The sequence below is a fragment of the Salvelinus namaycush genome, chromosome 35 (assembly GCF_016432855.1).
Source record: "Salvelinus namaycush isolate Seneca chromosome 35, SaNama_1.0, whole genome shotgun sequence".
NCBI lineage: Eukaryota > Metazoa > Chordata > Actinopteri > Salmoniformes > Salmonidae > Salvelinus > Salvelinus namaycush.
This window is the reverse complement of record NC_052341.1, coordinates 24,793,560-24,813,258: the sequence shown is the minus strand read 5'-3', so window position 1 is coordinate 24,813,258 and position 19,699 is coordinate 24,793,560. Positions and strand designations below refer to the sequence as shown.

Below are 19,699 nucleotides of genomic sequence, written 5' to 3'. Positions count from 1 at the left end.
CCTCCATGGGCCCATCTCAAAATGGAGACTAATCTCACTCTCTGGGACGGTAGAGGAAATGTTGTCTTTCTGTTTCATTAGCGGCTGGAGTTAGTGTCCATTTGAATTTGTTTGAATTTGTCCCCCAATGTCTGAGTCAGAGAGTATATCCAAATGTATCTCTGTCTCTTTCTTTCTCTCGCTCACGTCTTTCTACCTCTATCTCTCGTTCAAATCAAATCAAATTGTATTTGTCACATGTGCCGAATACAACAGGGGTAGACCTTAACCAACAATGCAGTTTTAAGAAAAATACAAAAGAAATATAAGAAATAAAAGTAACAAATAATTAAAGAGAAAAATAACAATAGCAAGGCTATATACAGGGGGTACCGGTACAGAGTCAATATGCGGGGGCACCGGTTAGTCGAGGTAATTGAGGTAGTTTGTACATGTAGGTAGAGTTATTATAGTGACTATGCATAGATAATAAACAGAGCGTAGCAGAAGCGTAAAATAGGGTCTGGGGCAATGCAAATAGTCTGGATAGCCATTTGATTAGATGTTCAAGAGTCTTATGGCTTGGGGGTAGAAGCTGTTTAGAAGCCTCTTGGACCTAGACTTGGCGCTGCGGTGCCACTTGCCATGCGGTAGCAGAGAGAACAGCCTATGACTAGGGTGACTGGAGTCTTTGACAATTTTTAGGGCCTTCCTTTGACACCGCCTTGTATAGAGGTCCTGGATGGCAGGAAGCTTTGCCCCAGTGATGTACTGGGCAGTGATGCATCCCTTCATCCCTCTCACTCTCTTTCTGAACATATCGGAATGTCTCTTGCTGTTCTCTCTTTAAAACCTGGGGCTCTAGAATTAGACTAACAATGGCGTGGTGGTAGAAAAAGAGAGAGACAGACAAATAGAGAGTAAAGATAGAGATGAACAGAGGTAGCAACATAGCATGCAATATAATCACTGTGACTGGATGGGTTATAAGCAGCCTAATTATAATGAGGCCTATTCCTTTTTAAAAATAGATGAGGAGTAATGGAGCATGAAGAGAGAGGACAGTAGGAAGGGTAATGGTGTGTGATGGCAGGATGATGATGCTCCTGGAACACACAGGGACACGCTAACATCACAATGTATGCAGTGACTAAACAGGCACTCCACCACCTTTTCCTAATTGAATGAGTCCACCTTTTCCTAATTGAATGAGTCCTTGCCAAAGTTTTGACTGAGCACAAAAACGGATTTAGAATTAATATATACAGTTGAAGTTGGAAGTTTACATACACCTTAGCCAAATTTCTGACATTTAATCCTAGTAAAAATGCCCTGTCTTAGATCAGTTAGGATCACCACTTTATTTTAAGAATGTGAAATGTCAGAATAATAGTAGAGAGAATGATTTAATTCAGCTTTTATTTCTTTCATCACATTCCCAGTGGGTCAGAAGTTTACATACACTCAATTAGTACTTGGTTGCATTGTCTTTAAATTATTTAACTTGGGTCAAACGTTTCGGGTAGCCTTCCATAAGCTTCCCACAATAAGTTGGGTGAATTTTGGCCCATTCCTCCTGACAGAGCTGGTGTACCTGAGTCAGGTTTTAGGCCTCCTTGCTCTCACACGCTTTTTCAGTTCTGCCCACAAATTTTCTATAGGATTGAGGTCAGGGCTTTGTAATGGCCTTTCCATACCTTGACTTTGTTGTCCTTAAGCCATTTTGCCACGACTTTGGAAGTATGCTTGGGGTCATTGTCCATTTGGAAGACCCATTTGCAACCAAGCTTTAACTTCCTGACTGATGTCTTGAGATGTTGCTTCAATATATCCACATAATTGTCCTGCCTCGTGATGCTATCTATTTTGTGAAGTGCACCAGTCCCTCCTGCAGCAAAGCACCCCCACAACATGATACTGCCACCCCCGTGCTTCACGGTTGGGACGGTTGGGAAAAGTACGATATTTGTCCCCATGTGCAGTTGCAAACCGTAGTCTGTCTTTTTTATGGCGGTTTTGGAGCAGTGGCTTCTTCCTTGCTGAGCGGCCTTTCAGGTTATGTTGATATAGGACTTGTTTTACTGTGGATATAGATACTTTTGTACCTGTTTCCTCCAGCATCTTCACAAGGTCCTTTGCTGTTGTTCTGTGATTGATTTTCACTTTTCACATCAAAGTACGTTCATCTCTAGGAGACAGAACGTGTCTCCTTCCTGAGCGGTATGACGGCTGCATGGTCCCATGGTGTTTATACTTGTGTACTATTGTTTGTACAGATGAACGTGGTACCTTCAGGCGTTTGGAAATTGCTCCCAAGGATGAACCAGACTTGTGGAGGTCTACAATGTTTTTTCTGAGGTCTTGGCTGATTTCTTTTGACTTTCCCATGATGTCAAGCAAAGAGGCACTGAGTTTGAAGGTAGGCCTTGAAATACATCCACAGGTACACCTCCAATTGACTCAAATAATGTCAGTTAGCCTATCAGAAGCTTCTAATGCCATGACATAATTTTCTGGAATTTTCCAAGCTGTTTTAAGGCACAGTCAACTTAGTGTATGTAGTCTTCTGACCCACTGGAATTGTGATTCAATGAATTATTAGTGAAATAATCTGTCTGTAAACAATTGTTGGGAAAATTACTTGTGTCATGCGCAAAGCAGATGTCCTAACCGACTTGCCAAAACTATAGTTTGTTGACAAGAAATTTGTGGAGTGGTTGAAAAACGAGTTTTAATGACTCCAACCTAAGTGTATGTAAACTTCCGACTTCAACTGTACGTGCTATTGTTGATATCTTAAACAAGCCAAATATTTTTTTTTAAGCCTAAATGCTATTTTCTTGGTGCTCTGCTAATATTCAATAGAAACACTGTTGGGTTCTCTTCCATCATTATATACAATACCAGTCAAAAGTTTGGACACACCTACTTATTCAAGGGTTTTTCTTTATTTTACTATTTTCTACCTTGTAGAATAATAGTGAAGACATCAAACTTTGAAATAACACTTATGGAATCATGTAGTAACCAAAAAATAGTTAAACAAATCAAAATGTATTTTATATTCTTTAAATAAAGGTTGAATTTAAAAAATAAAATACACATTTTAACAGCCTGAAGGCCTTGAGATAGGAGCTGTCTCTCAGTCCCAGCTTTGATGCATCTGTACTGACCTTGCTTCTGGATGGTAGAGGGGTGAACAGGCCGTGGCTCGGGTGGTTGATGATCTTTTTGGCCTTCCTGTGACATCGGGTGCTGTAGGTGTCCTGGAGGGAAGGTAGTTTGCCCCTGGTGATGCGTTGTGCAGTGCCTTGCGGTTGTGGGTGGTGCAGTTGCCGTACCAGGCGGTGATGCAACCTGACAGGATGCTCTCAATTCTGCATCTGTAAAAGTTTGTGAGGGTTTTAGGTGACAAGCCACATTTCTTCGACCTCCTGAGGCCTTCACCACACTGTCTGTGTGGGTGGACCATTCAGTTTGTCCGTGATGTGTAACCCGAGGAACTTAAAACTTTCCACCTTGTCCAAGCAGTCTCCTCTGAACAGTTGATGTTGAGATGTGTCTTTTACTTGAACTTTTTTTTAACTTGAAGCAATTTCTGAGGCTGGTAACTCTAATGAACTTATCCTCTGCAGCAGAGGTAACTCTGGGTCTTCCTTTCCTGTGGCGGTCCTCATGAGAGACAGTTTCATCATAGCGTTTGAAGTGTTTTGCGACTGCACTTGAAGAAACTTTCAAAGTTCTTGACATTTTCCGTTTTTGACTGACATTCATGTCTTAAAATATTGATGGACTGTTGTTTCTCTTTGCTTATTTGAGCTGTTCTTTCCATAATATGGACTTGGTCTTTTACCAAATAGGGTATACCACCCCTACCTTCTCACAACACAACTGATTGGCTCACACGCATTAAGATGGAAAGAAATTCCACAAATGTACTTTTAACAAGGCACACCTGTTAATTGAAATGCATTCCAGGTGACTTCCTCATGAATCTGGTTGAGACAATGCCAAGAGTGTGCAAAGCTGTCATCAAGGGAAAGGGTGGCTACTTTGAAGAACCTCATATATAATATGTATTATATACTCATATATTTGGCTGGCAGAAATATATTTTGATTTGTGTAACACTTTTTTTGGTTAATACATGATTCCATATGTGTTATTTCATAGTTTCAATGTCTTCACTATTATTCTACAATGTAGAAAATAGTCAAAATCAAGATAAACCCTTGAATGAGTAGGTGTGTCAATACTTTTGACTGGTGCAGTATCATACTGCATGAACATGAATTGAATTATGCCCTCTATATAAGAATATAATCTATGTGTGAAGAATATAGGCTTAAAGATGATCTCTTTGGGTGCAGTGCGTGTGCCATTGTGTGTATGTCACCTACCGAGATAATTCCCTTCTCTCTATGTAGTTTTTTTTTATTCCTAAGGAAAGGATTTATTTGGCATCCACAAACACACATTGGTATATATTACTAGGGCTTGGAGCACCTTTAGGAGCTGCCATTGCCCTCCAAACACACACACATACACACACACACACACACACACACACACACACACACACACACACACACACACACACACACACACACACACACACACACACACACACTATCCTGTTAATAACCCCCTTTGATCAGAAGAGGAACTGACATTGGTGACAAATTGTGACCATTTCATTATCACCAGGTGACTGATGAACTATTAGAAACCAATGGTCCCCTCCCTCCTTCTGTTCTGTTCAGCACCAGCAGATTAAACAATGTCTCCACTGAACTCACAATTAATCCATTTGTACAAACTGGTTGAAACTGGTGGCGCTGCCAGGGCAAATTACCCCCACTACATCTAACTGTCTGATGAGCTCAATTAACTGAGTCAGCGAATTATGAAATCAATTAGTTGATTGGGCAGAGGTTGAGAATGTTAACAATTTTGTTTTATTTTTAAAGAGAGAGGTGAAAGAGGAAGAGGGAGATGTTCGAAAAAGGGGGAACGAGAAAGACAGGGGCCTCCCGAGACGTGCAGTGGTCTAAGGCACTAGCTGTGCCACTAGAGATCCTGGTTCGAGTCCAGGCTCTGTCTCGGCCGGCCGCGACAAAAAGACCCATGGGGCGGTGCACAATTGGCCCAGCGTTGTCCGGGTTAGGGAGGGTTTGGCTGGCAGGAATGTCCACCTGTGGTGGGCCAGGTGTACAATGTTTCCTCTGACACATTGGTGTGGCTGGCTTCCGGGTTAAGCGTGCATTGTGTCAAGAAGCAGTGCGACTTGGTTGGGTCGTGTTTCGGAGGACGCATGACTGTAACTTCCAATTGGATACCATGAAAGTGGGGAGAAAAAGGGGTAATAAAAATACAGAAAAGGAGAAATTGTAAGACGGTAATTATTCACACCAGAGCAACAACCTCTCCCTCAACGCCAGCAATACCAAGGAGCTGATTGTGGACTACAGGAAACGGGGGGGAGGGGGTGAGCATGCCCCCATCAACGGGGCGGCAGTGGAGCAGGTAGACAGCTTCCAGTTCCTCGGTTTCCCAATCACTAAAGACTTAAAATGGTCCATCCACACACGCACAGCTGTGAAGAAGGTGCGACAGTGCCTCTTCCCCCTCAGGAGGTTGAACATGTTGGGCATGGGCCCTCAAATCCTCAAAAGGTTCTACAGCTGTACCATTGAGAGCATATTGACAGGCTGCATCACTGTTTGGTATGGAAATAGCACCGACCTCGATTGCATGGCGCTACAGAGGGTCGAGCTCCCTGCCATCCAAGACCTCTAATCAGGCGGTGTGAAAAGAAGGCCCTGAAAATCGTCAAAGACTCCAACCACCCAAGCCATAGACTATTTTCTCTGCTGACGCACGGCAAGAGGTACCTGTGCATAAAGTCTGACACCAACAGGCTCTTGAGTAGCTTCTATCCTCAAGCAATACGACTGATAAATAGCTAACAAAATACTAACACAGACTATCTGAGTTAACCTTGTGTCTTTATTGAACTTTTATTTCAATCTTTGCACTGTCTTTGCACTGTATGCACACTCACAGGGCCCTACACACTCACACACACACACACGCTGTCACTCAAACACAAACACTCACTCCATCATTTGTTCACTCACATATAATATACAGATACATTTTATACTGACTCTACAAACTCGCAACACCACTGCTGCTGCTACTCTGTTAATCTTATATCTTGCAGCCTAGTCCCCTTACCACTATACATATCGACCTCCATCACTCCAGTATCCTTGCACATGTAAATCTGTTATTGGAACTGACTTTTTCAATATTCCTGTATATAGTATGCCTACTTACACAATAAAGTAAGTAAGTATGTCATATTTCCTATTTTTATTTTATGTGGGTTTTTTCTAGGACTACATTGATATTGATTATTGCATTGTTGGGTTTTGCATTTGCAAGAAAGGCATTTCACTATATTTGTACATGTGACATTAAAACTTGACCTTGAACATACACACACCTCTAATTGGAAGTAAGGAGTGAGAGAGGGGAGAGACATGACAGGAAAGGGAAAGATAGAGGGAGAAAGAGAGAGATGGCATTGAGTCCCATTGATTGTCACCGAAAGAATGAGACATTGAAATAAGACCATTTCACAATGAATGAATCTCCCCTCAGTGAGAGTCTGAAGAGCAAGGTCACTAACAACCCCAGCATGTACGCTGAAATAAAACAAAGGAAAGATATAGAGAAAAACACCTTTGTTATTCATAATCATTCATTACAGTGAAATATTTATCAGAAGCCAGTGGTCTCTTCTTGTCATGCCAACGGGGGCGGGGAGTGCTACATGACAGTTCTCAGTTCTTGTCCAGGTTTAATATCTGATTATTATTCTGTCCATTATTAATACCATGACAGACTGCTTTTGTCCTTGTATCAATCTTTGGGTTTGTTTTGTTCATCTGAGTTGGAGCGGAATTAAATATGGGAGGAGAGAGAGACAGCGAGGGAGGGGGAGAGAGCGAGGGAGGGAAAGAGCGATGGTGAGAGGGAGAGGTGGAACAGAGGCTGGAAATCACCAGATAGCTAATTAGCAAAAATAGCCTGGAGCAAAAATGGTGAGGGAGGGGGAAATAGATAGATCTTCACGCCAAACTGACTATCTCCAGTGTGCCCACAATGAACTGAGAGTTCAGAGATGGCAGCCATCTTATACAGGGGAATCCCTGGACATTAATATTGAAATACTGCAGCTCCCTGCCCTGTCATACGCACGCATGCACACACGCACACGCACACACACACACTAACACACACACACACACACACACACACACACACACACACACACACACACACACACACACACACACACACACACACACACACACAGACACAGACACACACACACTATCTACACATCCAACTCCCACCAGTCATCAACGTCAGTCTCAGTCTCTCTCACATTGAAGACTAGGGTGTGAGCAGAAATCAGATTGACTCTGAGCAAACTGAATCAATCAGACATGAGTCATGGCCTAAGCCTTTTAACACTAACACAGTCTAAAAGAGTCTAACACATTCTAGAACCGTCTAGCACAGTCAAGAGTCAGTTATGACTGGGGTATATTAGACAAGGTCACAAAAAATTCTGGAGTCATATTTCACAAATCCTAACTTATGTTGACAGTAGCTGATCACATTTACATTTACATTTAAGTCATTTAGCAGACGCTCTTATCCAGAGCGACTTACAAGTTGGTGCATTCACCTTATGATATCCAGTGGAACAACCACTTTACAATAGTGCATCTAACTCTTTTAAGGGGGGGGGGGGGGGGGGTTAGAAGGATTACTTTATCCTATCCTAGGTATTCCTTAAAGAGGTGGTGTTTCAGGTGTTTCCGGAAGGTGGTGATTGACTCCGCTGACCTGGCGTCGTGGGGGAGTTTGTTCCACTATTGGGGTGCCAGAGCAGCGAACAGTTTTGACTGGGCTGAGCGGGAGCTGTACTTCCTCAGAGGTAGGGAGGCGAGCAGGCCAGAGGTGGATGAACGCAGTGCCCTTGTTTGGGTGTAGGGCCTGATCAGAGCCTGAAGGTACGGAGGTGCCGTTCCCCTCACAGCTCCGTAGGCAAGCACCATGGTCTTGTAGCGGATGCGAGCTTCAACTGGAAGCCAGTGGAGAGAGCGGAGGAGCGGGGTGACGTGAGAGAACTTGGGAAGGTTGAACACCAGACGGGCTGCGGCGTTCTGGATGAGTTGTAGGGGTTTAATGGCACAGGCAGGGAGCCCAGCCAACAGCGAGTTGCAGTAGTCCAGACGGGAGATGACAAGTGCCTGGATTAGGACCTGCGCCGCTTCCTGTGTGAGGCAGGGTCGTACTCTGCGAATGTTGTAGAGCATGAACCTACAGGAACGGGTCACCGCCTTGATGTTAGTTGAGAACGACAGCGTGTTGTCCAGGATCACGCCAAGGTTCTTAGCACTCTGGGAGGAGGACACAATGGAGTTGTCAACCGTGATGGCGAGATCATGGAACGGGCAGTCCTTCCCCGGGAGGAAGAGCAGCTCCGTCTTGCCGAGGTTCAGCTTGAGGTGGTGATCCGTCATCCACACTGATATGTCTGCCAGACATGCAGAGATGCGATTCGCCACCTGGTTATCAGAAGGGGGAAAGGAGAAGATTAATTGTGTGTTGTCTGCATAGCAATGATAGGAGAGACCATGTGAGGATATGACAGAGCCAAGTGACTTGGTGTATAGCGAGAATAGGAGAGGGCCTAGAACAGAGCCCTGGGGGACACCAGTGGTGAGAGCACGTGGTGCGGAGACAGATTCTCGCCACGCCACCTGGTAGGAGCGACCTGTCAGGTAGGACGCAATCCAAGCGTGGGCCGCGCCGGAGATGCCCAACTCGGAGAGGGTGGAGAGGAGGATCTGATGGTTCACTGTATCAAAGGCAGCCGATAGGTCTAGAAGGATGAGAGCAGAGGAGAGAGAGTTAGCTTTAGCAGTGCGGAGCACCTCCGTGACACAGAGAAGAGCAGTCTCAGTTGAATGACTAGTCTTGAAACCTGACTGATTTGGATCAAGAAGGTCATTCTGAGAGAGATAGCAGGAGAGCTGGCCAAGGACGGCACGTTCAAGAGTTTTGGAGAGAAAAGAAAGAAGGGATACTGGTCTGTAGTTGTTGACATCGGAGGGATCGAGTGTAGGTTTTTTCAGCAGGGGTGCAACTCTCGCTCTCTTGAAGGCGGAAGGGACGTAGCCAGCGGTCAAGGATGAGTTGATGAGCGAGGTGAGGTAAGGGAGAAGGTCTCCGGAAATGGCCTGGAGAAGAGAGGAGGGGATAGGGTCAAGCGGGCAGGTTGTTGGGCGGCCGGCCGTCACAAGACGCGAGATTTCATCTGGAGAGAGAGGGGAGAAAGAGGTCAAAGCACAGGGTAGGGCAGTGTGAGCAGAACCAGCGGTGTCGTTTGACTTAGCAAACGAGGATCGGATGTCGTCGACCTTCTTTTCAAAATGGTTGACGAAGTCATCCGCAGAGAGGGAGGAGGAGGGGGGAGGGGGAGGAGGATTCAGGAGGGAGGAGAAGGTGGCAAAGAGCTTCCTAGGGTTAGAGGCAGATGCTTGGAATTTAGAGTGGTAGAAAGTGGCTTTGGCAGCAGAGACAGAAGAGGAGAATGTAGAGAGGAGGGAGTGAAAGGATGCCAGGTCCGCAGGGAGGCGAGTTTTCCTCCATTTCCGCTCGGCTGCCCGGAGCCCTGTTCTGTGAGCTCGCAATGAGTCGTCGAGCCACGGAGCAGGAGGGGAGGACCGAGCCGGCCTGGAGGATAGGGGACATAGAGAGTTAAAGGATGCAGAAAGGGAGGAGAGGAGGGTTGAGGAGGCAGAATCAGGAGATAGGTTGGAGAAGGTTTGAGCAGAGGGAAGAGATGATAGGATGGAAGAGGAGAGAGTAGCGGGGGAGAGAGAGCGAGGGTTGGGACGGCGCGATACCATCCGAGTAGGGGCAGTGTGGGAAGTGTTGGATGAGAGCGAGAGGGAAAAGGATACAAGGTAGTGGTCGGAGACTTGGAGGGGAGTTGCAATGAGATTAGTGGAAGAACAGCATCTAGTAAAGATGAGGTCAAGCGTATTGCCTGCCTTGTGAGTAGGGGGGGAAGGTGAGAGGGTGAGGTCAAAAGAGGAGAGGAGTGGAAAGAAGGAGGCAGAGAGGAATGAGTCAAAGGTAGACGTGGGGAGGTTAAAGTCACCCAGAACTGTGAGAGGTGAGCCATCCTCAGGAAAGGAACTTATCAAGGCGTCAAGCTCATTGATGAACTCTCCAAGGGAACCTGGGGGGCGATAAATGATAAGGATGTTAAGCTTGAAAGGGCTGGTAACTGTGACAGCATGGAATTCAAAGGAGGCGATAGACAGATGGGTCAGGGGAGAAAGAGAGAATGTCCACTTGGGAGAGATGAGGATCCCAGTGCCACCACCCCGCTGACCAGAAGCTCTCGGGGTGTGCGAGAACACGTGGGCAGACGAGGAGAGAGCAGTAGGAGTAGCAGTGTTATCTGTGGTAATCCATGTTTCCGTCAGTGCCAAGAAGTCGAGGGACTGGAGGGAAGCATAGGCTGAGATGAACTCTGCCTTGTTGGCCGCAGATCGGCAGTTCCAGAGGCTGCCGGAGACCTGGAACTCCACGTGGGTCGTGCGCGCTGGGACCACCAGGTTAGAGTGGCGGCGGCCACGCGGTGTGAAGCGTTTGTATGGTCTGTGCAGAGAGGAGAGAAGAGGGATAGACAGACACATAGTTGACAGGCTACAGAAGAGGCTACGCTAATGCAAAGGAGATTGGAATGACAAGTGGACTACACGTCTCGAATGTTCAGAAAGTTAAGCTTACGTTGCAAAAAATCTTATTGACTAAAATGATACAGTACTGCTGACTGGTGAAGTAGGCTAGCTAGCAGTGGCTGCGTTGTTGACTTAGTTTGAAAGTGTAGCTGGCTAGGTAGCCTCGGTAACTGGCTAGGTAACCTTGACAATTACTCTAAACTACACAATTATCTTGGATACAAAGACAGCAAAGACAACTATGTAGCTAGCTAACACTACACTAATCAAGTCGTTCCGTTGTAATGTAATAGTTTCTACAGTGCTGCAATTCGGTAGACGGTAGACGTTGGCTAGCTGCTGGCTTGCTAGCAGTGTTGCCTACGTTAGGACGAAAATAGCTGGCTAGCTAACCTCGGTAATTACGATAATTACTCTAAACTACACAATTACCTTGGATACAAAGACAGCAACGACAACTATGTAGCTAGCTAACACTACACTAATCAAGTCGTTCCGTTGTAATGTAGAAACTAATGTAATAGTTTCTACAGTGCTGCTATTCGGTAGACGGTAGACGTTGGCTAGCTGCTAGCTGCTGGCTAGCTAGCAGTGTTGACTAGGACTAGGACGAAAATAGCTGACTAGCTAACCTCGGTAATTACAATAATTACTCTAAACTACACAATTATCTTTGATACAAAGACGGCTATGTAGCTAGCTAAGATCAGACAAGTCAAACCGTTGTACTGTAATGAAATGTAATACTACCTGCGGAGCGAAATGCGACCACTCGCTCCAACAGTGCTGCTATTCGGTAGACGGTAGACGTTGGCTAGCTGCTAGCTGCTGGCTAGCTAGCAGTGTTGACTAGGACGAAAATAGCTGACTAGCTAACCTCGGTAATTACGATAATTACTCTAAACTACACAATTATCTTTGATACAAAGACGGCTATGTAGCTAGCTAAGATCAGACAAGTCAAACCGTTGTACTGTAATGAAATGTAATACTACCTGCGGAGCGAAATGTGAAATGCGACCACTCGCTCCAACCCGGAAGTAGGTATAATGGTATAATCACAGGCTTGGGTGTAAACCATGGAAAGAAAGTTGATGTTTATCCACAATAGCCCAGAGTTTTTCCTGGTCAGATCACATAGTCAGGAAGAGCTCCTGTCCCTACTAGGGATGCACATTTCAGTACATTTTGTTGCTGACTAACCTATCCCTCATTAACCATTCAAAAAACTGTAAAATAAAATTCCAAACAGTATACATGCATACAAGGGACGGACATTTTTCATTAAACCCTTACACTCATGGGAATTGGCCTATATGGATAGGGCTACATTGAAATGTTTCTTACAGAAGAAATATAGAAAGCATATGCATAACCATGATAGCAATCGAAAGGGAATAGTTTGGGGATTATGTGAAAATTATTAAACTAAAGGTGAGGACAAAACCGTTAATCTGGCACAAGACTGAATCCAAACATTACACTATTGATTTGATGTGCATTTTACATTTACTGTACTTTTCGACGCATTTGTCGATGACAAAATCTGAAAATACTCTGGATACATTCAGTAAAATGATAAGAATATTTATGAAAAATGTGGGTTAGGTGCAACATAAGACAACAAAAAATGATGACATACCTCTTCAAAGTGTGCACAGCTCCTACGTAATTTCAACGCACTTTTATGACTCAAATAAGAGTCTTCGACTCCAAGGTGTTATTTTGAGCTCTCCTAGGGGTGCTGTTGAGGAACTAAAGTAAGCAGACTTGTTTTCTTTGGAACACAGCCCTGCATTCCCATCATCACACACTTACTGTTGTAGTTTACGCATTCCAAAAAACGGTCCATTATAAGGTGCAATCTGGTCAGGTTGGCATGATTTGAAAGTGTGTTCTATTGCCAACATAGCTAGATAAATTACAAAATACAATCTTGAGGTGTTAGGCTTTCACAAGGCTATTCAGAGAAGCAGATCGTACTTTTTGTGTGAATAGAATAGAGTCACGAGTGCAATCAGATGTGTGTTCCTCGCAAGATTTCTTCACAATACGACAAACATAGGCTCATACTGTTCAGAACAACCCAGGGTATTTGTATTTGTATTTATTATGGATCCCCGTTAGCTGCTGCCAAAGCAGCAGCTACTCTTCCTCGGGTCCAGCAAAATTAAGGCAGTTTATACAATTTTAAAACATTACAATACATTCACAGATTTCACAACACACTGTGTGCCCTCAGACCCCTACTCCACCACTACCACATATCTACAGTACTAAATCCATGTGTATGTATAGTGCTTATGTTATTGTGTTTGTGTGAGTGTGTATGCCTGCGTCTGTGCCAATGTCTGTGTTGCTTCACAGTCCCCGCTGTTCCAAAAGGTGTTTTCTTAATCTGTTTTTAAATCTAATTTTACTGCTTGTGTCAGTTTACTTGATGTGGAATAGAGTGCCATGTAGTCATGGCTCTATTTAGTACTGTGTGCCTCCCATAGTCTGTTCTGGACTTGGGTCTGTGAAGAGACCTCTTGTGTCATGTCTTGTTTTTTTTGTTTTTTTCCCCCACCTTTATTTAACCAGGTAGGCAAGTTGAGAACAAGTTCTCATTTACAAGGGAGGTAAAGGCAAAACAAGGCCATGGTGGCGAAGTAAATACAATATAGCAAGTAAAACACTGGAATTGTAACGGTTGTCCTCCTCCTCTTCGTCCGAAGAGGAGGAGTAGGGATTGGACCAAAGCGCAGCGTTTTTATATGACATAATGAATTTATTAAATTAAAGACGAAACACGAAGAACACTTGAATAACTTACAAAATAACAAAAACGAACGTAGACAGACCTGAACTATGAGAACTTACATATAACACGAAGAACGCACGAACAGGTACAGACTACAACAAACGAACGAACGAACAAACCGAAACAGTCCCGTGTGGTGCAACATACACAGACACGGAAGACAACCACCCACAAACAAACAGTGTGAACAGCCTACCTTTATATGGTTCTCAATCAGAGGAAACGTCAAACACCTGTCCCTGATTGAGAACCATATAAGGCTAATTACAAACGACCTAAACATAGAAACACATAACATAGAATGCCCACCCCAACTCACGCCCTGACCAACTAAACACATACAAAAACAAGAGAAAACAGGTCAGGAACGTGACAGGAATGGTAGATTTGCAGTGGAAGAATGTGCAAAGTAGAAATAGAAATATTGGGGTAAAAGAGAGCTAAATAAATAAATAAATACAGTAGGGGAAGGGGTAGTTGTTTGGGCTAAATTATAGATGGGCTATGTACAGTTGCAGTAATCTGTGAGCTGCTCTGACAGCTGGTGCTTAAAGCTAGTGAGGGAGATAAGTGTTTCCAGTTTCAGAGATTTTTGTAGTTCGTTCCAGTCATTGGCAGCAGAGAACTGGAAGGAGAGGCGGCCAAAGGAGGAATTGGCTTTGGGGGTGACCAGAGAGATATACCTGCTGGAGCGCGTGCTACAGGTGGGTGCTGCTATGGTGACCAGCGAGCTGAGATAAGGGGGACTTTACCTAGCAGGGTCTTGTAGATGACCTGGAGCCAGTGGGTTTGGCGACGAGTATGAAGCGAGAGCGTACAGGTCGCAGTGGTGGGTAGTATATGGGGCTTTGGTGACAAAACGGATGGCACTGTGATAGACTGCATCCAATTTATTGAGTATGGTATTGGAGGCTATTTTGTATGTGGGGTATGCATGGGTGTCCGAGAGACAGCTCGGTGCATTCAACATGTCAATACCTCTCATAAATAAAAGTAGTGATGAAGTCAATCTCTCCTCCACTATCAGCCAGGAGAGATTGACAAGCATATTATTAATAATAGCTCTCTGTGTACATCCAAGGGCCAGCCGTGCTGCCCTGTTCTGAGCCAATTGCAATTTTCCGAAGTCCTTTTTTGTGGCACCTGACCACACGACTGAACAGTTATGTACAGGTATGATGCCATGACATCTTGTAACTGTACATCAAGCATGTTGATCATGAACGCTGACACTGTATATGACATGAGTATTATGATTTAGAAATGTGAAGTGCACATTTGGACTAACAGGTTTTTTGGCTCGCTTGTATGACATCAAAACTGTATTTATTATAATCATCAATGTCTCATCTTTCAAAATACATAGTCTTCTTTATTTACAGCATTTCCCTCACTTAGACAACAAAAAAATGGCAAAAGTTGCCCAATTAGCGGGAGGGATGGGGGCAACGTCTTGTCACATGTGATTAAATTCAGAACCTCTGTCAGTCAAAACCAATACTGCCCTGTGAAGTGGAGACCTTCCGCTCTGACGCCATGTATTACTGTACAGCCACTGCGTTCCAATTTAGGCGCTTATCAGTGTCCAAGTCCGCTATTACAGGTACGAGTGGAAAGAGCCATGAGCTAAATGAAACATGCAACAATAGCAAGCTTATCGTTTTACAGTCAAAATGCTATTGGCTATTAGTGAACATGCAACTGTTGTAATGAAGCAGCGAATAAAACATAATTTTCAAACATTTACCAAAATACAATTTGCGGGAAAACACAGTTCTAAACAGCACACCTAATCGAGTGGTTCCAAATGTGACAGAGATGAACATCTCGGTTAGAAATGTAGAAAGACGGGCGAATCTAATAGCAAAAACTAAGATGCGTTGCTAATGTGACTAGGATTATGCATTTGGCTTCAGGACAACAAATGAAAGTTGATATGAAAACCAATAGAACAGGAGAGAAATGCTGGTTCATGGCTGAGGGAAGTCTATAAAAGAATTGCCTCCACATTTCTATGGTTGGATGTTTGCCAAGCTACTTTGAAGCAATGTAAAACATTCCTCATTGTTTGAAGTGAAGTAAAATGTTCAGGTTTCAAACAATTATACTGCTTCAAGCTCACATTGTAAAAGGGTTAACCGTTAGCATTCGTAGTCCCCACCCATATCTTATTTCCATCTCCCTCCTAAACCTCCATCTCATTGACACCTCTGCTCCACACTAGTTAAGACTCCCCATAGGAATCCATCCTATCACACCGGCAATGGCCGGCAATGACTCATGTGATTTATTTATTTATCGGTCACCTTTTTATTTCCCGGCTCTATCATTGGTGATGCATGAGGTGTGAGGAACATCCAGAGCCAATCATACCCATTACCCTAGGGAGACGGAAACACACCATGTAGAGGAAAGCAATGCTAGGATTATCACCCTGTTCAACAGAAGGGAGGGAGAGAGGGGGGGGGGCAATGTCATATCTCCCCTTTCTAAAATCAATCTCGTGGGCAACCTAGGCACAGCATACAGATGAGGTGAGGTTTTATACACACACACAGGCACACAGGGTGACAACTGGAGAAACACACCCACACATACACACAGGCACACTCACGCACTTGCAGGCAGACACCGCCACAACTGCACACACAAACATTTGATGTTTATGTAGTGGAGAAAATGACTGTTACGTGCTACAATGATGCTGTGGAGCTCAATCCCAGGTGAATATGCTGATGTGTTTATGAGTATGTACTTCTCTTGAGATGTCCCATGTGTTTTAGTGATACTTGTAGCATAACCTATATTTGCACGTAGAAACACCCACTTTGGCTAACCCCCAGATTTATGGATAGAATAAGTGATGGTTTTTGCTCCACAATTTTTAAGTCACAATGCTAGACTATTGGTGGATGTCTAGCATTCTTCTTAGCTAACACAACACAGTCCTCCTTTACCCACTTGCTATAATGTCTGAGGTGGAACAGTAATTGTGTCTCAGAATTTCACACTATTGCACTTAACGACTCAAAATGGCCTTGCACCAGGCGGAAGCCGCACCGCTACAACAGCCGTGACTGCAGCACTACAGAGAAACTAGATACCATCACGGATCAAAGAGTCTCTCACAGCCAGAGATGGGCAAAAGATAAATCAAAATGTATCTTGTTTATAAGATACTGTAAAGACCAATGTCTCAAAAGGAAATGCTAAATAGTTTTGTAGAGTTGTATTTAGATAAAATGCAAATACAAACAAGTATTTAACATTTGCAAGTACACACCTTCACCACAACAACATTCCCTGTAACGGTAACAAAGAAAAAAAAAAACATTTTACTTGTTATGACTGTGATATTGAATGCACTGAGTTGAATCCACTGACTGTAGGTCACTCTAAATAAGTGTCTGCAAAAATACAGGGTCTTATTATTGACCTTCTTTTGGGGGAGGAGCTCATTATAATAATACCTAGCATGCTTTGCAAGTCTTTGTTTTTACATTTACGTTTTGGGCATACTGTATCACACTGTAGTGCCATCAGACTTCTGATACCAATGCAGGGTGAAATGGGGCCACATAACTATGAACCGCTATAAAAAATTGTATAGAAAAGTATTTTGTATTTTACAACAACAACAAAGAAGTGCGAATTACAGGTCTCAAAAGTATGTTTTTACAAAATACATTTGATTGTAATTTAGGCCAGTGACACATAGAAATAAATACAAAATAATCAAAAGTAATTAAAAAACGTATTTCAAATGTAATGTATTGGTTGCGCAATAACTGGGATTATAAAAGCACATTTCACTCCAGTACCAGCTTTTTGAGGAGCTGCCCTCGCGCTGTCTGACAGCTGATAGGCGATTCCGCTCCTTAAGCTAGGCTCTGTATGCTGTGCGCGTGTGATAAGATACATGACGACTAACAAAAATACACACGTGGCAATTTAATTCCACTAAATTATACTGCCCATCTCTGCTCACAGCATCTAAAGCAAGCCCCCGCCTCCCTCCATAATTCACACTATTCCCTTCATCACAAGATGGAAGAAGAGAGAGAGAGACTCAAAAATGAATATTCTCTCTTTCTTCAGGTCCCAGAGTGTATGATATGGATGTGTTGTTGTTTTGGTTGAAGCTTGAAGCAGGGGTCAGTGATATAATTATATGAATTTGGCCTGTTATTGAAATATCTCTCTCGTTCTCCCTCACTCTCTCTCTCCCCTCCCATCTCTCTCTCTGAAGTCTTTAATCATCTTTACTGCCCATTCTGTAATCCGACACTCAGAGACTAATCCTCCACAATGAAGAACAGCCCAACAGAATGACCAAAAGAAAGAGAGGAAGAAAGAAAGAAAGAAATACATGTTCTCTCTCTAGCAGAAATCCCTTGGACTGAGTGATTACTTTGGAGGATTTTAGAGGCTGGTGTGGGATGCTATTTGTTGTAATTGTGAAAGAGAAACGAATCACTCTGTAAGGACGACCCACATGAAAACATACTACAGTTTACTATAGAATACTATAATACTTACTATAGAATTATGAAGTAAATTGTATACTGTAGAATACTATACTACACACTGTAGTAACCCTTGAGCATGTGTAGTACTTACTTTAGAATGTTGTAGTATACTGTAGAATAATATAGTAAATACTATTATCAGTATTATCAAAATAAAAAACTAGTAAATATCACAGTAATATTCGCAAAAACACTACAGTCTGCAAAAACAAGACACTTTTTAAAACTACATTCAGATTCATAGATTCAGTGTTTAATAGTCACACGTACATGGTTGCATGTGTGATTGCAGGCTACAGTGAAAATCTTAGTCTTCGACCTCCAACATGCAGGACTAAGTGAAATAAAATAATGAAAATTGTAATACATTTTTTTCATCAAATCTAATTTTATTTGTCACATGCGCTGAATACAACAGGTGTAGATCTTACAGTGAAATGCTTACTTACAAGCCCTTAACCAACAATGCAGTTTTAAGAAAAATAAGAGTTAAGAAAAACATTTACCGTATAAACAAAAGTAAAATATAAAAGAGCAAAAATAAAATAACAATAACAAGGCTATATACAAGGGGTACCAGTACAGAGTCAATGTGCGGGGGTACAGGTTAGTTGAGGTAATTGAGGTAATATGTACATGTAGGTAGGAGTAAAGTGACTATGCATAGATAATAGATAATAAACAGTGATAGCAGCGTAAAAAAAGGGGGGAGGGTCAATGAGAATAGTCTGGGTAGCCATTTGATTAGCTGTTCAGCAGTCTTATGGCTTGGGGGTAGAAGCTGTTAAGAAGCTTGGACCTAGACTTGGCGCTCCGGTACCGCTTGCTGTGCGGTAGCAGAGAGAACAGTCTATGACTAGGGTGGCTGAAGTTTTTGGCAGTTTTTAGGGCCTTCCTCTGACACCTCCTGGTATAGAGGTCCTAGATGAGAGGAAGCTTGGCCCCAGTGATGTACTGGGCCGTACGCACTACCCTCTGTAGCGCCTTGAGGTCGGAGCCCGAGCAGTTTCTATACCAGGCAGTGATGCAACCAGTCAGGATGCTCTCACTGGTGCAGTTGTATAACTTTTTGAGGATCTGAGGACCCATGCCAAATCTTTTCAGTCTCCTGAGGGGAAATAGACGTTGTCGTTTTCTCCTCACAACTGTCTTGGTGTGTTTGGACCATGATAGTTTGTTGGTGGTGTGGACACCAAGGAACTTGAAGCTCTCAACCTGCTCCACTACAGCCCCCTCAACGAGAATGAGGGCGTGCTCGGCCCTCCATTTCCTGGAGTCAACAATCACCTCCTTTGTCTTGATCACGTTGAGGGAGAGGTTGTTGTCCTTGCACCACACGGTCAGGTCTTTGACCTCCTCTCTATAGGCTCTGTCGTCGTTGTGGGTGATCAGGCCTACCACCGTTGTGTCGTCGGAAAACTTAATGATGGTGTTAGAGTCGTGCTTGGCCGAGCAGTTATAGGTTAACAGGGAGTACAGGAGGGGACTAAGCATGCACCACTGAGGGGCCCCGGTGTTAAGGGTCAGCGTGGCAGATGTGTTGTTAC

The 19,699-nt window shown here is 43.6% G+C and overlaps 1 protein-coding gene across 1 annotated transcript in view; it reads left to right on the top strand.

Annotated features, from left to right (window-relative positions):
- LOC120030063 (carbonic anhydrase-related protein 10-like) overlaps positions 1–19,699 on the top strand; it is a gene marked incomplete at its 5' end in the record, with an annotated part of 274,054 nt that overhangs the window by 191,971 nt on the left and 62,384 nt on the right. The window lies entirely within an intron of this gene.